The 14,880-nt window shown below is 44.7% G+C and overlaps 1 protein-coding gene across 1 annotated transcript in view; it reads right to left on the bottom strand.

The window, feature by feature from the left end:
* The window catches only part of TRIM2 (tripartite motif containing 2), a 166,964-nt gene extending 154,650 nt beyond the window's left edge, over positions 1-12,314 (bottom strand). The window contains exon 1 of the mRNA XM_039234340.1: positions 12,263-12,314. The gene's annotated coding sequence lies outside the window, so the exon portion shown is untranslated. The remainder of the gene's footprint in view (positions 1-12,262) is intronic.
* Between the last annotated feature and the right edge of the window lie 2,566 nt (positions 12,315-14,880).

The raw sequence follows: 14,880 nt of genomic DNA, 5'->3' as shown, positions 1-14,880 counted from the left end.
AAGAATGGCTAAGAATGTTAACGTCTTTGGGGAGGAAGACACAGCTGTGTTAGGTGTAAGTTTCTCAAATTTCTATTTTATTTTAAAACTTAAGTCCATGTATTTATTTATATAAACGAAAGATGAAAGTAACATTGGAATATGACAACACCTTTCAGGAAGAAGCTAGTTTAATTGGAGAGGTAGATTAAGTCAGGTGAAAGAAAACCTGGCTCCCAAAGGACTTTGTGCCAATCTCAACCCTGAGTAAGCTAAGTGTTAATGTCCTTAATAACACTCCCCTGTCCCCGCCACTTTTTATCTAGAAATGTACCGTATTAAGTAAATAACAAAGAGAAATATAATCACATCACATAGCAGGGGCATGTTTCCTAGACTTCATTATTTTGCAGCATAAGTTCTAAGCTGTCCATCTAGAAAACTGATCTCAGACTATGTAACATGAGTTATAACTTTAGAGAGTCAATAATCTACAAGTTTCAGAAATTTACAGTAATCAACTAATTGCAAATTAAACAAGACTAAACAAATTAGTCTTAAATATGGCTGGGGCACCTGGGTGGCTCAGTCAGTTAAGTGTCTGACTTCGGCTCAAGTTATGGGTTCGAGCCCCGTGTCAGGCTCTGTGCTGACAGCCAGCTCAGAGCCTGGAGTCTGTTTCAGATTCTGTATCTCTCTCTCTCTCTGGCCCTTCCCTGCTCACGCTGTCTCTCTTTCTCTCTCAGAAATAAATGAAACATTAAAAAAATTTTAATATGGCTACATACATTTGGGTAGTATAAAGTTTGTTTTGACCATAAATTCTTGGAAAAATTGGGTTCTTACATGTTTTTAGGATTCTACGACCAAAAAATCTTACCCCTTAGAAAGATACCTTATTATCCCTCCATTCTGGAGAGCATGGTACATGTTTTGACCCCTTTCTTTAATTTACTTGATCCAGGGGTGCCTGGGTGGCTCAGTCTGTTAAGCGTCCAACTTCAGCTCAGGTCATGATCTCCCAATCTGTGGGCTTGAGCCCCAAATCTGTCTGGTCAGAGCCAGGAGCCTGCTTCAGATTCTGTGTTTTCCCCCCCACCCCCTGCTCTTTCCCTGATTGCTTTCTTTCACTCACACACACACACACACACACACACACACACACACACACACACAAATAAATAAACATTTAAAAATTAATTTACTTGATCCAATGGTAACTGATCACTTGGGCACAAGAGACCAGAGGAAGATCCACCTGGAACAGCATCATGGTTTTAATCTTTGAATGTAATCCATTGGAGCTGCCTCCCTAGGAAAGAAGATGCCTTCTTATTAGGAAGATGTCATTTTAACTGAAGCCTACAATGATAGAGTCCAATGCCTGCCATTCCACTTGCTCCACCACAGCTCGGAAACTACTATTTCTCATTTACTCATCCACTTATTGTGATGCTTAATTTTATGTGCCACCTTGATGGGGCTACAGTGTGCCCAGATAGCTGGTCAAATATTATTCTGGGTATTTCTGCAAAATTGGTTATGCTTGAGATTAATGATTTAATTGGTAGAATAAAGCAGATTGCCCTTCATAATGTGAGTGAACTTCATCCAATCAGCTGAAGGACTGAATAGAAGGAAAAGATGGCCCCTCTCCTAAGTAAGAGAGAATTCACCAGCAGACTGCCTTTGGACTTCATCTACAACACTGGCTCTTCCTGCCTAATGGCTTCTGAACTGGAACATTGGCTCTCCCCTGGTCTCCACCTGATATCCCACCCTACAGATTGGATGTGCCAACCTCCATAATCACGTGAGCCAATTCCTTATAATATACACATTCATACATACATACACATACATATATCCATATCCAATAAGTTCTGTTTCTCTGAAGAACCCTAACTGATACATACATTCAAACAAATATCTATTTAACATATACTATATACCAAGCAGGAAGCTAAGTGCCAGGGTCAAAAGTTAAAACTACAGTTCTTACCCTTGAAGACTTAGGAATTTGGCAATAATGCGGACAACAGATAATTTCTCCCAAGAGTAAGTTGGCAAAGTTGGCCTCGTACAGACAGAATGTGCACGTGGATTTCATTTATGGGCTTATTCATGATTAGAGCCTAAGTTTGCATAAGCATTTGGCTTTTCCCAGGCTTGCATTATCTGGGGATTTTTTGTTTGTTTGTTTTTTGTTTCTGTTTTTGTTTTTTCTTGTTTTGTTTTGGTTTTTTTTGCTAGTGGATGAAAAGTTTTGGGGAATATCCTAAATGTCCACTCCTTGATACGGGAACAGTGCATTTATTAGCTAGTGGTTCATGGAGTAATCCTTACTTACACTTTTGTGTGAGTCTTAGACATAGTTCGCACCTTGGAATACTGCACAGTCTTCAGTCATCTGGGAAATTTGTTGGCTCTCCCTTTGTAAGTGGTTGGCTTTGTGAGAACTTGATGATACCAAGAAGACTAACGAGTGTACTGGTTTTGTCTGTGAGAGTCCTTTGAGCACGAAACACTCAGTAGGTGGGGAACTCAAAACCCAAAATGGGGCGGAGGAGGCGCCTGGGTGCCTTAGTTGGTTAAGTGTCCATCTTTTGATTTCGGCTCAGGTCATGATCTCACAGTTTCATGAGTTTAAGTGCCACATTAGGTTCTGCACTGACCTTGCACTGCACTGACACCTCTCTCTCTCTCTCTCTCTGCCTCTCCCCTGCTTGTCCTCTGTCTCAAAATAAATAAACTTTTAAAAATGGGGAATAGAATATTCCAAGGGATTCTGCTGTGCATATATGATACGTAGAGTATACTGGAAACAGCAAGGGCTTTAAAGTCAGACAGGTCTGAGTCAAACTCCTACACATGCTTCTTAGTAGCCAGTGACCTTGGACAATTTATCCAACCTCTCTGAGCTTCGGTTTTCTTGCCTCTAAAATGAGGACAACGATACATGGTCACAGGATTCTGAATGGGATCGTGCATGCACAATGACAAGCACAGTACCTGTCACCTAGTACACATGTTCAATCAGCAGAGGCTCTTTTTTAACACGGAGCGTTACTGTGTCTTTGATCCATCTCTGTGCTTGTAAGAACAGTAGGGGTTAGTTGTAAACATTTGCCTGCAAAGTGCTTTTGTATAAAACAGGGATCACAGTCCCCATTTCAAAAATTTGTATCACACTTGTAGAACAAAGGACCTATTTTAGTTCCAAGTACAACGACATCTTTGTTACTCAGAATTCTAGAGAAAGGATGGTAAATGGAAGTAAAGAATGTGGCCAATAAAGAGTTAATTCACATTGGCAAAAGGGTCATACCTAGTCTCCCTCTCCTTCCTGGGGAAAGAAACATCAGTGTAAATGAAAGAACAGAAAACTGAAGGCACTGTTTTAAGGCAGAAAGCTACCCCCAACTCCTGCAACCCCTTCTTTAAAATGAAGCCTGAAAAAAATCATCTTCTAAAATGTGTAATACTAACTCACAAGACTACTTTGTTTTCCTCTGGGGAAACTAATGAGATCAGCGGTTTTGCTAGACTATCTCAGAAATCCTCCTTATTCCTAGAACCTCGATGAGGGGGCGAGTGTCAGATACCACAGCTCATTCTGCTCAATGATTATGCTTAACAAAGGCAAACTCAAAGGAATTAAGGAAAGGAGGGAGGGGAAGAAGGGGGGAGAACAATTTCAGAGAATATTTCAATTAGCAGGGTCATAAAAAGATGTTTCAAAAACCACGGTGTGAAGACTGCAACTGACTCATATTCTAAAAATTGCACTGAACAATTCTGGAAGGTTGTAAAATAGAGATAGAACAGTGGGAACATATTACTCATTGTCAACGCAAAAGCATAGTGAAGTTGTAACTTTTACTTAGAATAGCTCAAAATAATGAGTTGTGGGGAAATGCCTGGGAAGAATAATATACTAGCGTAAGTTAGGTAATGCGATACAATAAACATTTGTGAGCACTGAAATTCTGCAAGGTCCATCTGCAGTAGTAGTAACTGGCTGTCACAACTTACTACATCATTAAACTCTGAGCTTCTAATAGTTCTCCAGAAAAGCTGGAAACCAATGCACTGCTGACCATGGGTCACACGGTTTTCTGACAAACCATCTTGAAAGATGGCTTTTTCAGATTTTAGGGAGTATACTTATATCCTGATTAATTTGAACCAATTATAGTTTTGAAGTCTGAATTACAGATGCAAAGACAGAAGACAAAACCCAAGCAGTGGTACATAGGGTCATGGAGGAATGTGTAAAGATGCAGAGTTTTTGTAGAAGTGGTACAAGAAAGCCTCCAGTCCCTAAAGATTCTACAGTGGCTCCGCGCTATCTGGGGAGCAAGTTTAAAGTCCTCATTCTGACACTGAAGTCAAGTAAAGTCCCATCTTAAGTCTTTGTCTTGATAACAACACTCACCATGAGCTGTGCTGGACCCTCTGCATCCATTCTTCTTTTTCTTTATTTTATTTAAAATTTTTAAAATTTATTTTGAGAGAGAGAAACAGAGAGCAAGCAGGGAAGGGGCAGAGAGAGAGGGAGAGAGAGAGAATCCCAAGCAGGCTCCATGCCGTCAGCTGGGAGCCTGACTCAGGGTCTCTAACTCTTGAACTGTGAGATCATGGACTGAGTGGAAGTCAAGAGTCCGACCTTCTACTGAAGGAGCCACCAGGCACCCCCATTCTTTTTTTTCTTTAAAATAATGCAATGGCTGTCCCCATTTACGCATGAGGAAACTGAGATTCTGCATGTTATAGTAAATTGCTGAAGGTCACACACTTTGGGAATACAAATCCCAATCATCTGACTCCAGAAAGAAGGCCTCTCTTCTTTCTCCCCATTAACTATGCAAAGTGAGAGCCAAATCTATGCTTATGCAGCCCTTCAAGCCACTGTACTGTCTGTTTGCCTTTAGGTGACAAAAGCCTCCATCTCCACTCACCTTTTCAGTTCCAGACCCTCTCTCAAAGCTCAGCGGCCATCAAAGAATAGCCTGACTACACCTGCAAACGTCAGTGTCTGCCTTTTGGGCCTTGGCATAGATCAGGCCATCTGTGTCACTAGCTCTATCATCTGATGAGTCAGGCTACCACCTTACCTGATGTGCTGTTATATTCTTTACCTGGGTTTTTTTGGGTGCATAAATCTTTTCTTCAAAACATGATGGCAAGAGCTAATTTTAGAAACTGCCACATGCTTCATTTTTATATTCAGTGGGGGGGGGAATGTAATTATTTAATAGATTTAGTATTTTCCTTATAATTTGGGGAATTTTGTTGCCCATGATATATAGCTATACATTAAAAGGATAATTTATGGGGCACCTAGATGGCTCAGTCGGTTGGGTGTCCGACTTTGGCTCAGGTCAGGATCTCATAGTTCATGAGTTCGAGCCCCGCGTCGGGCTCTGTGCTGACAGCTCAGAGCCTGGGGCCTGCTTTAGATTCTCTCGTCTCCCTCTCTCTCTCTATCCCTCCACTGATCATGCTCTATCTCTCTCTCAGAAATAAACATTAAAAAAAATTTTTTAAAGGATAATTTACTTTTCAGTTTGCTATTATATGATCATAACAATCTACTTTAAATAAAATAAAATTTCTGGGGCATCTGGGTGGCTCAGTCGATTAAGCATCCAGCTTTGGCTCAGGTCATGATCTCGTGGTTCGTGGGTTCGAGCCTGGCATCGGGTTCTGTGCTGACAGCTCAGAGTCTGGAGCCTGTTTCAGATTATGTGTCTCCCTTTCTCTCTGCCCCTCCCTTGCTCACACTCTGTCTCTCTCTGTCTCAAAAATAAACATTAAAAATTTTTTATAAATAATTAATTAAATAAAACTTTCAATGGAATTGCTGACTTTTTAACCAATTATAGTTCACAGTATTACACAATTGAGCTTTGGTAATATTCTTACTAATCTCTGCAGGAGTGCTGAGAACACTGACGCCATCTTTGACCCTCCGTCATGTTTATGCCCACACCATGACTTCCTTGGGGCTACATGTCCCAGGCCCTGTGGAGGAGGTTAATGTACGACCTGACCGGAATGCAGGAAGGCTTGTTCTGATCTTCTCTAAAGTGGTCACGCAAGGCATCACTTTAGGTAACTAGTAGAGAGCCTCTGGCACACAGATGGCGTCACTAACCTGTGACCTCACCACCATGCCCCTTGCTCTATAAAAGCTGGGGACTGAGGACTGGACTTGGTGGGGACTAGAGGTGGAAGACAGCTGCCTCCCGCCTGAATCATCTGTCCACCTGCCCAATCCCGCCAGTACGTTACCCTGAATAAAACTTTGCATAAACGGTGTGAAGTGACTCACTTTGTTTTTTTGGACCTGAAGTGCTTCTCAGTCTGTAGACACTCGTCTACCTTCTAACAATCTCCTATAATAAGGATCTTTGATCAGGCAAGACAGAGATGAATAATCACGAATATACAGCTGCATTTTAGCCAACAGTATCAAATTTCCCCTTCACTAATTTTTTGTACAACCAACAGGAAGTTCAAAAACCTGGATTGGTGTTTTAACTTTTCTTTTTGCTCCTGGACAGACGTGAGTAGATCTTCTGTTAAGAGTGAACTTGCTGGGGCACCTGGGAGGCTCAGTTGGTTAAGTGTCTGACTTGGGCTCAGGTCATGACCCTCCGGTTCATGGGTTTGAGCCCTGTATCAGGCTCTGTGCTGACAGCTCAGAGCCTAGAGCCTGCTTCAGATTCTGTGTCTCCCTCTCTCCTCCCCCAACCCTGCTCGCACTCTGTCTCTCTCTCAAAAATAAACAAACATAAAAAAAAAAAAAAGTGAACTTGGCAAAAAAGAAGAGACAACAGGAAAAGTTCTAGAATGCAGAGGCAAAAAGATAAACTACCTCAAGGGAAAATACCAGCTGCTTGTGTAAAGCCTGGTAGACCAATCCATTGCCTAGGAATTTCCATAGGCAACCTATCATTATCAAGCCAGAAAAGGGCAGAACTTGTTCCAGATTCTGGGACAAGGCAATAGATGTATTTAAAAGCAGCTTGGGCCACAGCAGGCAGACAGACAGACATCAGGTAAGGCTGATCCTAAAGTATACCCCACAGATGGGTCCCTTGATGAAAAGGAGCATGGAATCGGAGGAATTTATGTATAGCCCTTTCCTGGGCCATCATCCTGAGGCTGCATAGTCCTGTGGCTTGAAGGGAAGCCCTGTCAGACACCCCATCATACATCCTGGTCCTCAGAAGCCAGCCCAGATGGAGGCAGGGGCTGATGAGGTGAAATGCATTCGTCTAGGAATACAGTACAAGAATCAACCCCTTTTTTCAGACCCTCACTAGAAGAGAGGCAGATTATACCAGAGTGGAGCATCTGGGTCCCAGCTAAAGCCTTGGTAGCTCAATGTCAGGACTGATGTGGCTTCTACCCCTCAAAGAAACACATGTCTGTGTTTGGGCACCCAGAAACACCTATTTCCTTTCCTTTTCTCTGGGAAACAGGCAGCTGCTAAAGAATACTGATTGCATTTAGGTACAGTGCCACCTTGCTTAACAAAGCTATTTCGAACAAAGCTGGTTTCTGCTCATCAGCTCTGGGGTAAATGCTCATCTCCCCCATGCTGAGTCCCTGCCACCTTGCACCCACAGGTCTCTGGTCAGCCTGGAAGGCTCTCGATGCCTCATCACTGGGGAGGGAGGGAGGTACCACCCTGGTCTCAGCACTACAGGGAGGGACCAGCCAGAGACTGAGGTATCCTGCCTTCTTGTTACTTCACCTCCCGCCTCCAATCCATACAAAATAACAGCAGCCCTAACCCAGTGGGAAGAGGTAGGAAGAATCCAGTAGAGTCACATTTTTAGGTCTGAATTTTTTCTACCTCTGGTAAAGAAGTTCTTATCTATGGAAAGGGGTGCTGAATGCCTCAGCTCATGGACACATGCTGTTTTCCACTGCTTGTGCAGCGCAGGGAAAAGTAAAGGAAAATTTAAGAGATGTGTGAATGGGGAACCTTTGAAGCCCATTCATATGGCTAATGCTTCACAACTGTGCTGCTTATATGCAGGTTTGTTTTTCCCCAACCAAACAGACCCCAAAAGGCAGCCTCCAGGCAGGTCCCAAGTCCTCCCATGCAATGATGGATCAAGCTCCCAATCTCCATTCACTCCATCTCCATGACCAGCAGAGGGAGGCAGAGAGCTCTAAATGGTAAAAGGGGGGTGGTTATCTCCTACCTTAGGGCCCACAATCACTACCTGAATCTCCAGAGGCCAGACTCTTGACTTGAAGTTAGGGGAAGGTTAGGGAACTAGAATTTTTTCTTCTTCTTCTTCTTTCAAAAAATCCAGAGAGATCTATCGAGGAGTAGACACTTAGCCAAGAAGACACATGCCTTCGGAGAGAATGAGGCCAAGAAATGTTTTTTTAAGTTAAAAAGAAAGCATAAACAAAACCAGAACTGAAGGTAGAATAGGTCCAGGGAAAGCAGCTAGTCAGCCCCGGCAGCTCCCTTGGGAAGAAGGAGAGGCCTATGGCTGGGGTTGCCTAATCTGTGGGCCAGCTTCCACAGGTGTGTTTTGTTTGGCAAGCGCAATATACTTTTAAGTGCTTTACTCTTAATTAGTTACTAACCTTTAAAGATCTGAAGAATTCATATTAATAAATAAGCTAGATTTCCAATTCCCTTGATAAAACAGAAGATCCGGCAAGGCTGGCTGACATCCACCCCTGGATCACAGCTGCCTTCCTAGTTAACCGCCCTGACCCCTGGCCCTCCTCAGGCATTTATGATCCCCGTGTGGCCCCCCGCAGCGACGGACTTTGCCATCCTAGGCAGGACCAGTGTTTCTCCATCTAGGGTTTTACCTAGGGAGCTCCGACAAAATATCCACACTTGCACTCAGACCAGTTAAGTGAGGATCTGGGCCTGCAGCGGGACCCAGGCCAAAGAGGGGTTTTAAAGTCCCCAGGTGATTTTTATGTGCAGCCAGGTTTAAGAATGGCTCAGGCTAGATCCTGAAGGGCAGGTAATAAACTATTCTCTTCTTGAAACTCCTCAGTGGCTTATTTCACTCCTTTACGAGTTTTTTAAAAGTTTTTCATGATATCCTACCAACATCTGGTTTTCTCTTATTCTTCTAGCACCTCACACGGCCTTAGGTTTTTATTTTGTTTCGTTAGTTTCTCTCTTTTTGCTTCATTATTTTGTCTGTTCCATTCCCAGTCCGTCCTGCAGCTTCTCCACATTTTGTTATGTTTTGTTTGTTTTTTTTAGATTTTATTTTTAAGTAACATCTACATCCAACCTGGGGCTTGAACTCACAACTCCGAGATCAAGAGTCATATGCTCTTTGGGGCGCCTGGGTGGCTCAGTCAGTTAAGCGACTGACTTCAGCGCAGGTCATGATCTCACGGTTCGTGGGTTGGAGCCCCGCGTCTGGCTCTGTGCTGACAGTTCAGAGCCTGGAGCCTGTTTCAGATTCTGTGTCTCCCTCTGACCCTCTCCTGCTCACGCTGTCTCTCTCTCTCTCTCTCTCAAAAATAAAAAAAGTAATAAAATAAAGAGTCACATGCTCCTCCAACTGGGCCACCCTCTCCACATTCTTTTTAAAGTACAGTGGACAAAATTAGAAACAATATCCTACCCGTTATTTTACTGGAGTACCATTCAGTAGTGGTATTTATTTCTGGTTGAATGTCACACTTACTATCTCAGAATCAAATTAATTTCTTTTCACAACACTTTTTTCTTCACTTAATCATCATCGGATGTTTGTTAACAAGGAACTCAATTGCAAAAACCTGAGAAATCACACTCCATGATGGAAAAATCAAGATTTGGAACAAGTTAAAGCACCAAATAGCAAGTCCCATTTTTGGGTGAGAGAGACATCAGCCTTCCCTCAGGGCCATAACCTGATATGTAAAATGAAAGGGGACATAAGCATGTCCATAGTAGATTTAGTTCTTTGCTTGTAAACTAATTTACAATCAATAGCCGAGTCTGTTTTTAGCAAATTCTAAGTTGACTTCTTTTTTTTAAGATTTTATTTTTTAAGAAACCTCTTACGCAACGTGGGGCTTCAACTCACAACCTGAAGATCAAGAGTTGCATGCTGTACCAAATGAGCCAGCCAGGTGCCCCTCTAAGCTAATTTCTTAGCTAATCCTTCACTGTCAAATTATAACAGAAATGCTGCTTGGTGTAAGATGGAACTGGAAGGCCAACACAAACGTTAGCCTATCTCAATGAGACAGTATTTTGTTGTACCCATTTTACAGATTAGGAAACTGAGGCCTGGAAAGCTGAAGCAGATTGCCCACAGTTGACTGCCCACACACTCAACATACGATGAATCCTGGTTTTGGCTGGCTCCTTTGGGGAGGTAAAGTAAACCCTTCCATGGCCATCAAACCCTGATTCTAAGTACCAGACACCACATCAGAAAATGCAGTCTCAGAGACACTAGCACTTAGGCTTTACATCCAGCAAGAGCAGAGACTAGGTCTCCATGATACCACACACACACAACATTGAAATCCACACGAAACATTAAACGTGACATTCTGGAGCCAACGGACTCTGGTAAACACTCCTTGGAAGCCCTCGGGAAAAGCCAACGTTCTCTAAGAAATCTATAAACCACAGAGCGCCCCTTGCAAGATGCCATGGTTGGAAATCTTTTCCAGAGGGAAAAAAAAAAAAAACAGGAAAACAAGTTTAACTACAAGATTACCCTCCAGCAACCGATAGTAAGGAAACTACCACCGCACCCCCTGCACACTCACAGTTTGGAGAAAGAAGGGAATTAACGTTTTATGTCTGGTCTCCATAAAATGTCTGCCCAGTTAGAACCCAACGTGTGAGCAGGGGAAAGGAAGGATTGAGCCGGAGGTCCACGACGCTCTGAAATCCCAAAGGCGCTAGGATCCCCAAGGTACCCAGACGCGCCGCCCCCGCCCCCTGCGCTGCGGCCACGCCCAGGCCCCTGCAGGACTCCCCGCGGCGGTCACCGCGCAGCGCACAAAGGTCTCCCCCGGCGGGACAACGCTGGCCTCATGCCGTTGTTTCCACCCAACAGTAAAATGCATCTTCTCCTTCTCCAAAAGGACCTGAGCCTCCAGGGATACGCGGGCCGCCTGGGCCCGAGGTTCCCTTCTTTGTGCGCCCGTTCCCAAGCCGCGCGCTAGGAGCCTCGCGCTCCAGCCCCGCCTGCAGTCGCCCCGGCTGTCGCCTGCCTCCTCGCGGCGCCAGCGCGCACCACCTCCAGACGCGCCGCGGCGACGCGCGCGGCGAAGCCCTCCGGGGCCCCGGCGCCCCCGCCTCTCCCGCGTCGCGGCCGCCCTCCGGGGCCGGGCCGCCCGCGAGCCGCGCCGAGCCCCGGATACTCACGTTTCCAATGGTTTTGGGGACGTGCGCGCGCTCGCCGTGCCGCCGCGAAGAAGAGAAAGCGCCGAGAGCCGCCGTTCAGGCAGCCAGGAGCGACTCGCAGGCGGCCAGCTGCGAGCCCCTCATTTTCTGCGAGCGAGCTCGAGACGCTCGGCGGTGCCGCCAACGCGGCTGCCGGCTTAATAACCATGTCAGACGGCCCCTCCCCCCATAAAGACACGAAGATGACAGGCTGGGGACTGAGGTCCGCCTGTCCAACCGCAGTCACCCTGCCTCACTCAGCCCCAGCGATGCCGCAGCCGGAATGACTGTGCAGCGACCCACCAGGAGTGCCAGCCTGGACCCAAGAATTCTCCAGAAACCTCAGCTCTTTCCTAACCGCTCGGAGCGCGCATCTGATACTCTTCCCCACAGTATCTGTGAAACAAAACGAGAGGCGGCTGCCTTTCTAGTTAACCGAACCCGCGTCTCGAGTGTAACGGGGACTTACGTCAAGGAACGCGGCCAACCTCGGCCTTATTTAAACCTGGTTTCTGGGGCGCCTGGGTGGCTTAGTCGGTTAAGCGTCCGCCTTTCGCTTAGGTCATGATCTCGCGGTTCGTGGGTTCGAGCCCCGCGTCGGGCTCTGTGCTGACTGCCAGCTCGGAGCCTGGAGCCTGTTTCTGTTTGTGACTCCCTCTCTCTCTGACCCTCCCCTGCTCACGCTGTCTCTCTCTCTCTCTCTCTCTCTCCTAGAAATAAAATTAAAAAAAAAAAAAAAAAACCGGGTTTCTGGGCACTGATAGGGTATCCCGGCACCCCGCAAAGCCCACGCAGGAAGCTCATCGACACTGTTTCCTCGCGTTTTAGTGGCTCACGCTAAGTTCCCGCCTCTCCGGAGAGTTCTGGCCAACGCAACCTTACAGTCTCGGGGGCTCCTTTGCAGATCCTCCTTGACCTGGACCATCTCCAGCGCGCTGACGGCTCCTCGGGAGAGGCTGGATTTTATCAAGCTGGAAGGAATTAGCTGTTCTGTTTTGCAAGTGAAATATCTCGCCGAACGGAGTGCTTTTTTAAATCTATCCGAGCGGTACCCGGCGCACTGCCGCGCCAGCCACGCCCCGCCGCCTCCCCCCGGCGCCGCCCGGCCCCGAGGGCGCTTCTCCCAGCTGCCCAGCCCGCCGCACCTGCAGCGGAGGCAGCGGTTTCCGTGGAAACTTCGGTGGAAGCCGGTTCTCCCTTCAGACTCGCTGTTACCCTGACGACTGCGACCTAGCACGCGGCGATCCAGGGAGGACGTCAAAGGACGCCTGTTTTAAATCACAGATTCAGATTCACAAGGGTCATAGGGCAAAAATAGGACAGTGATATTTGGGGACGGAGACCGGGCTGCGCAAGCCTGAACGTGGATGGAGTTAATGGACAATGCAAACCCAGGGCCACCGCCTCGTTCACCCCTCTCACCCCCCAGCAAACAAATTTATACTTGGCTTTAGAATGAATTTCATCATTCCCTTCATCATATTTACTTGTCTCGATTCTACTTAAGATACTATGTAAAAGTTATTTTGCACATGGGGCGCCTGGGTGGCTCAGTCCGCTGAGCGTCGTACTTCGACTCAGGTCATGATCTCGCGGTTCGTTGGTTCGAGCCCCGCGTAGGGCTCTGTGCTGACAGCTCAGATCCTGGAGCCTGCTTCCGATTCTGCGTCTCCCTCTCTCTGACCCTCCCCTGCTCACGCTGTCTCTCTCTCTCCCTCTCTCTCTCTCTCTCTCAGAAATAAATTTTTAAAAACATTAAAAAAATTAAAAAATTATTTTGCACCGAGTACTAGCTAGCTCCTGGTAGAAGGGAGGAGAGGCCCATAAAAATGTGTGGAACAGGAGAGACTTCGTGGGAATCATATTTGAGTGGGGATGATCTCCTCCACAGAAACCCAAGAATTGTTCTGATTACAACCTTGCACCATCAGACTATGATGAACACAGGGTTGCCATATTAAACTCATTATTTCAAGTGAAGCTTTAGGTGAGGAAAACGGGGAAGGGTGGATGAGACTATCTGTATTCAAAGTTGTTAAAAATGTAAATGTTCATATACCATCTTGTTGCTTTTGGATACGGACATTTTATACTCATCAAATGGTACTAAATGGTACTAAAAAAATAAAATGAAACGAGATAATGAGGTTTGTACAAACCATAACAGGATTGCATACGAACACATACCTCATGTTGGTTTTGCCCTACCATAAGTTTTATATTTCATATCTGAGTTATTAAAAGCTTGAAATTAGTGGCATCTATGAATTAACGAAATTTTAGTATATACATTATAATAATATGATATTAATTGTTTCCAGCTTGAGACTAAAATACATCTGTATGTATCTATATACACATGTATACAAATGCATCTCTTTTATAAACACAGATGCATTTATGTGAAGTTCCATATGCATCCAATTTCCATAAAGGAAGTGATATTTCCATATTTTAAGGAAACAGTTTATGTAAAAGAACAGATACAGGAAATTTTGTCATTAAGCAAAGACTTTTGTCAAGAAGAACCATCTAATTTGTATGTTTTGAAAAATCCACATTTTTTATCCTGAATCTGCTTTGAAGAACATAATTTTGTAATCGTGTGATACAAATGTTTGTTTGCAGATGAAGATTTCTAAAACAAAAATGTGTATACCCAGCTATAGAATAGCCACCTCCCTCACCTAATACATTTCAAATTTGAGAGAATAAAAATGCCAGAGACCGAAACTGCACAGGTCATCCCTGATGTCAAGGCCCAGGGAAGAGACTGCACTGCAGTCAGAAGAACCCCTGGAAGAATTCTTCTCTACTTTGTCTGTACCTTTTATTCTCACTTCTGCTGTTAGTCTATTCTAGGGTTAATATGAAACCAGAATCACCCAAAATTCCCCCCTTCCTCCAAAATGGAATGTACCTAAATATCATGTCCGCCCCCTCAATCAGATGTTGTCTAACGAATATTGTAGCAATTTGCAAAATTGGAGACAGTCCCCTATGCATGGGGTCTATAAGAGACCTAGAATTCATTTTCCTTGTATGAGTCTAATTGCCAGTAAGAATACATATTATGCCATAACCAGAGACAAAAACAAGACTTACTAGTTTTGGAGGACTTTCTTGAAAAAGCGTTAGAGAAATGTTTGCCTGCTGACCTCAAGCCTGTAAGGCAACTTATGGATTGTTCTGGTCAAAGAATGAGATTGGTAAATGTAGAGACCAAATTCTAGTTGATCCACGTAAAACATTTCCATACGTCATCTATGATAAATGTTGACATTGTTCTTAGTAAGGGGTTGTGAGAGTCTGTTACCTACAACTGTACAAGTATATCCTGTTTATGCATGCCCACTGAATTTAAACAATTAAAGGGCACTGTGATCTCATGTATTCTGGCAATATTCTTCACTTATCCTTAGATACCCTGTCATACATAGTAAAGAATATGCAAAACTTGTTATGATTACCTGGTTAAATTTTATTGGTTGAAGTGGAAA

Source organism: Hyaena hyaena, unplaced genomic scaffold (genome assembly GCF_003009895.1).
Source record: "Hyaena hyaena isolate Hyena2069 unplaced genomic scaffold, ASM300989v1 scaffold_89, whole genome shotgun sequence".
NCBI lineage: Eukaryota > Metazoa > Chordata > Mammalia > Carnivora > Hyaenidae > Hyaena > Hyaena hyaena.
The sequence above is the reverse complement of the archived record's forward strand: the minus strand, read 5'-3'. Positions and strand labels throughout refer to the sequence as shown.